At 30.9% G+C, this 5,828-nt stretch overlaps 1 long non-coding RNA gene across 1 annotated transcript; it reads right to left on the bottom strand.

Annotated features, from left to right (window-relative positions):
* On the bottom strand, window positions 1-5,253 carry LOC140432556 (uncharacterized). The gene is made up of 2 exons (XR_011949817.1): window positions 4,826-5,253; window positions 1-182 (listed from the first exon to the last, which is right to left on the bottom strand). It is a non-coding gene; the product is annotated as an uncharacterized lncRNA (long non-coding RNA).
* Between the last annotated feature and the right edge of the window lie 575 nt (window positions 5,254-5,828).

Here is a 5,828-nt window from a genome sequence, read left to right as displayed (position 1 = left end):
TGCTTTTATATTTATTTATTTAAATTTTTTTGGTATTTTCATTATTAATAGCGCCAGTTATAAAAAGTGTATAAAACTGAGTTTGGATTATTCATCTTTGACACATTTTTTGAGGAATCCGCAGCATCTTAATCCTGGTCCACATTTGGGTTCAGATTTAGGTACACAAGCATCTCCTTCGTCTGCAATAAAAAAATAAGTATAAATAAAAGATATATTGAAATATGATTGAAATATTATATAATTGCAATGTAACGACCTATATATTTATTTGTTTTGACATAATTACGATAGAAAGAAGATAATAAACTATTGGTAAACTTGAAGTAATTTTGAAATAACCAGATTTATTAAAAAAACAATCTCAGATAGAATATTTTGCTTTTTATTGCACCAAAAAATTAACAAAAAAACTTTCAATAAAAAAAGGATCTATTTGTGGATCTCTTTATCGCGGAGTATGTTAAATAATAAAATAATTCATAAAAACACAGCACTGTCGTTTAATTTCCACAGAATGTCGTCAACTTGACATGACAGTCATGTTATGTTTTGTTATTAAATTATTAATATAAGTAAGTATTAATACGATCTATATGTCTAATTAGACTCAGCTATGATAGTTTCTAAAGTTTCTGTAATATTTCTTGTTAGGAATGTTCGCAGAATAGATGGTAGACTTACAGAATCTATAGAAACAGGCAGTGAAATAAGATAGTGGGAGTCATTGAGTCTCCCTAGAGCCTATGCTCTTTAATTTATTCATGGATAAAATCATCAAAAGTGTCAACAAAGAAAGAGGATACAGAATGGGAAACAAAAAAGTAAAAATACTGTTACGCAGATGACGCAATATTGATAGCCCAAAATGAGTCTGCAAGACCGGCCCACAAGCTTAACATAAGAGCAAAAGAATTGAGTATGACAATCTCAGAAAAGTAAGACATCAGTAATCAGCAAAGAATTAATAATATGTAAAATAGAGATTGATGGCATCAGTATTGAATAAGTAGTGGAAATAAAATAACTTTAAATTACACTGTCCAGCTATGGAAACCTGGACAAAGAAGTAAGAGATCAAGTATAAAAAGCAAGTAGACTGGCAGGATGCCTTAATTACACTATATGGCGAAACAATTACATTAACACTGAGATGAAGTCAAGAATTTATAAAGCCAATGTAAGACCAATAATGACATATGCCTCAGAAACAAGACTCGACTTATCCACAACACAAAGACTACTGGAAAACGGCAGAGATAAGAGTACTGAGTAGAATTATAGCAAATACGATGAGAAATCGAAAGAAGCATTAATAAATTAGAAGAAAATGTAACGTACAGTGTATAAGCAATTGTACACTAAATAGAAAAAAAAAGGATGGAATAACCACATAAGCAGAATGAGGGAGGCCCGTAGGTCAAAATAGCCCGAGGTAAATCACCAATCGGCAGAAGAAGTATCGAACAACCGGGCAAAAGATAGAGTGACAACCTTTCATAGAGTTATTAATCCGCCAATGAGTAAGCAGAGTCTCTTCTAAAGAGGAAGATGAAGAAGGAGCAATCAAGTTATATGATAGCTGATGAAAATAATTGCCAGCAAAATTAAAATCTTTACGATAATATATAAAGCGCGGTACACACGAAATAGACACTACATAAAATACAAAAATGACAAACCACAAGATTCACGGGAATTTATAGGAAATACAAACTAGCACGTGCAAGAATCATACCAGAACTATATACATCATACCAAAAAGAAGGCCACCACAAATACTTGCCAGGAAATACATGAAAGGTATACCTGAAAAAATTGTAGATCTCGGAGAACAAATAAACTGATTAATAGGAACTCTAAGAGAAGAAATGTGGACACACAAGTGGAACGTTGTTTACATCTTCGAATTATTCGTATTCTAGAATCTTTGATAAAAAAGTGACATATACAAAATAATAGAGCAAGCCAGAAAAACACACCGAAACACAGCCAAAGAATAAAAGAAAGCTTGGTTAAGACTAATATTTTAAATAAACAAAATTATAATTAAAAACTGATTGCTGAAAATAAAAAAAATTCAAGCGAGCGTGCAAACTGGTACCACCCTGAAATATATTTTTATATAGATTGTTTATTTTAATTTTGATTTAGATATTTAAAGTAGTTATAAGGGCGAGTAAGCAAACAGTTATCAATGACAGAGGAAATATGACAGATGATACCGTAAAGCAAGAAATAACCAATATACTAAAACAAAAAATAAAGTTGACATCAAGCAAATAAGAAAGTACAGACGAAAACTGGATAATAATAAAAAATATATAAAAAGATATAAACAAAATTGAGTGTAGTAAAAACAAAAAGAAAGCAAGGTTGGATGACAGAAGAAATACTGAGACTCATTGACCAAAGAAAAGAAGTCAGAAATCAAGATAAATACGAATACAAGAAGATCTATGTACTAATCGTACAAAAATAAGACATGCAAAAACATAATTTCATGAAAAATAATGTAATGAAATTTTTTTTTTTGGCTTAGACTTATCGTCATACAGCCAGACACAAAAGGACTAAGACAGTCATCATTATAATTTTTACCTAAGTGCCCTATCAAAATAAAAGATTATTACATCGATATTAGGAGAACAGGGACACACTCTTCTCGCCTAGGGACCTATCAAGGCATTTATTTATATAAGACACAACAACACTAGGTCAAGGGGAGGAGGAAGTTATACAAATGGTTTAAGACAAAGGTAACAAGATTAACTAAATAATTTTTAGAGAATTATAATGATAATTTGCTGTCTTTTAAAAATTTAATTAAGGAGTTGTAAATATCTACAGAGCCAAGTGATAATAAATATAGTATATTCCAAGGAGCTGCTATTTTATATTTTAATAAATCATTTATAAGTTTGGATGAGAAGACTCTGTTTTTAGAACAACCAAAAAATATATGATCTAAATCACTTTCCTCTCCACAATGCTCACATTTGTCATCATCCAAAACCTTTATTTTAAATAAGTGCTTTGGATAACATGCGTGTCCGAAACGTATTCTAATAATGGAGGTTATGTGCCTCCTGGAAGCTCTAAAAGACTTGTACCAAGGAAATTTGGGAATATCTGGCTGAATTATCGAGTATCTATTTTGGTTCACAAAAGAGTATTCCTTCCACTGGTAGCTCCACTCTCGAAGTAATGTTAACTTGCAAGAAACAATACTGTCAGAAAGCGTTACTTTATGTAGACTACCAGTATCGGTTAAAATGCTTTCTTTGGCTAATAAGTCGACATATTCATTATGTTCAAATCCTGGATGTGCTTTAATCCAGAGAAAATGTACATTGATTCCTTTAGTTAAAAGAGTTTGAATAATATGTTTAATTCTATAAATGTATGGGCAGTCTTGTAAGTTAGGTGGTCCATATTTACCAATGGATTTTAACACTGCTAAGGAGTCCGACAAAATTAGAATATGGGCAAACTCAACTTCAGCTACATATAATAAAGCTTCATATATTGCAATAGCCTCTGCTGTATAAATCGAAGTTTCCGGGTTCAGTTTGAATTTCTTTTCTATATGTTCCGATGGTATAAAAAAAGCGCATCCGGTTCCATCTGGAGATTTAGACGCATCTGTATATAGAGCTATTGCCTCTTTATATTTGCTTGTTATAGATAGAACAATATTTTTATTTAAATATATATTTTCACTATAATTTGGTACAATAATATCTGTATGTAAAAAGAAAGAAGAGTAATTTTTGAATATGTAGTTCGTTCTATCTATATTTTTTAAAAGCGCTATATTTTGATTATACGCTTCGCAAAGTAAGGGAGATTTCTTTTTTTGCCAATATTTATTTGTCAGGTCATGGCAATTCAAAGTGACTATCTTTTCGTATAGAGATGAGTATATATAGTAATGAAATTAAATACTATGAAAAGAAACACGATGCATTTTACCTGCTCAATAAATTAAAAGAGATCGCTGGAAACATCCCAAAGTTTAAAAGACAAAAACGAAGTATTAGATATCAATGAACAGTTAAACGAATGGAAAAAGCACATTTGTGACTAACTTCCAGATAAAAGAATAGAACGAAATGTAATTATTGCCATAACAGATTCATCTATAAAAGAAACTGAGGTTACAAGGGCAATACAAACGACAAAAAATGGAAAATCACTTTTCCCGATAAAGTGAGTGCTAAAATACTAAAATTTTTGGGAGAAATTGAGATTAGAGCACTGTGTGATCCCTGTAACAAAATTTATGACACTGGAATATTACCAACTTTTTCGAAAGTCGCCATTTATCACAATACTAAAGAAACATCGTACAAAGACTTGTAGTGATTATCGGACAATAAACCTGTTTTGAAGATCTTCCTGCGAGTAGTCTAACTACTAACTTACAAAATAAAAAAAAATTTAGAAGTGGGAAAAAAAACTACGTAAAATAAAAACAAAAATAAACGCATGCAATGAATTATCGAAAAACCCGACAGCGAATGAAACGTTGGTTGTCCTAATGGAACCTATAGATTAAGTTTCAAAAATATATGTGTATCCAAAGAGGACTTTAATGATCTTTGATTTATTGACTCCAGATTTAATATAATTCTTCCTTGGATTAAAAGGGATGTTTGAACTAAGTTCTAAAGCCCTCTTCAGCATCTTTTTTGTTTTCCTAGTATACAGAGCGACAGACAACACGATTTCACCTGTCAGGTGCCAATAAAGCATATATAATAAATAATGCCTTTTTATTTCATAAAAACTATAAACAATTAATAAAAAATAATCTACTTACTTAATTGTGCGTTAACACCAGTCAAAGCTGCAAGAGCGAAGAAGATGAAAGTAACAAAGAAAAAGATCTTCATGTTGATGTTTGTGCTTGAACTTTTCAAAAGTCTATACTTCGAAAAGACGCTTGGATGTTGTTTTATACCCACCGCATTTTTATTATTCTCTCATGGGAAAAAACCATAAATATAAATAAGGTATAACGTTTATCATATTTAATGACAGAAGCATGTTATTGGACAAAGGATTTTAACCTTAAATACACTTCTGCGTTAGTATAAAATTTATTGCACGTGTTTTCTTGTGTTAGCTTGAAGTGCGAATATTGGACGGGATTTACTGACAGGATCGTATTAAAATATAGTTTGCGTATTTAAGATGTACCAAAATTTTCAGAATGTCGTAAATGAAAATATATTTACTAATTCTTTCTAATAGCTAACACACTGTTTCTTCTTCTATGGATTCTGATGCCTAAAGAATGATGCCATGCATTTACTCATTACATGAATTACGTAGACTATTTTAAAATATATATATATATATATATATATATATATATATATATATATATATATATATATTGTTCGTTTACTGTGAAATATTTGTTGACTTTACATTATTGGCGCGAAGAGAAATATTTCAAAAATATTTACTATATATGAATATTACAACTATCGAACTCAAAAATGGTAAAGCTAATGGTGATTTTTGCTTCAAGCGTTTGTTGACAATTGTCTAATAAATTTAACGCTAACATATTTGGGTGGTTCTCTAATCGTTGTAGATATTTATCACTATGTGACACTATCACTTCACTCACAGTTGACACTTGTAGGTCTTGTAGTACGTCTTTGTTGCTTACAAACCATGGCGCATCAGTTATTGCTCGTAACACCTTGATTTAAAATCGGTCCATGATTGCTATGTTGGATTTTGAAGCAGTACCCCACATCTTTATTCCGTACGTCCAAATTGGCTTTAGCATGGCATTGGCGCTATTAGCT

The sequence above is a fragment of the Diabrotica undecimpunctata genome, chromosome 1, assembly GCF_040954645.1.
Source record: "Diabrotica undecimpunctata isolate CICGRU chromosome 1, icDiaUnde3, whole genome shotgun sequence".
Classification (NCBI taxonomy): domain Eukaryota; kingdom Metazoa; phylum Arthropoda; class Insecta; order Coleoptera; family Chrysomelidae; genus Diabrotica; species Diabrotica undecimpunctata.
Note: the sequence above shows the minus strand (reverse complement) of the source record. Positions and strands in the feature narration are given on the sequence as shown.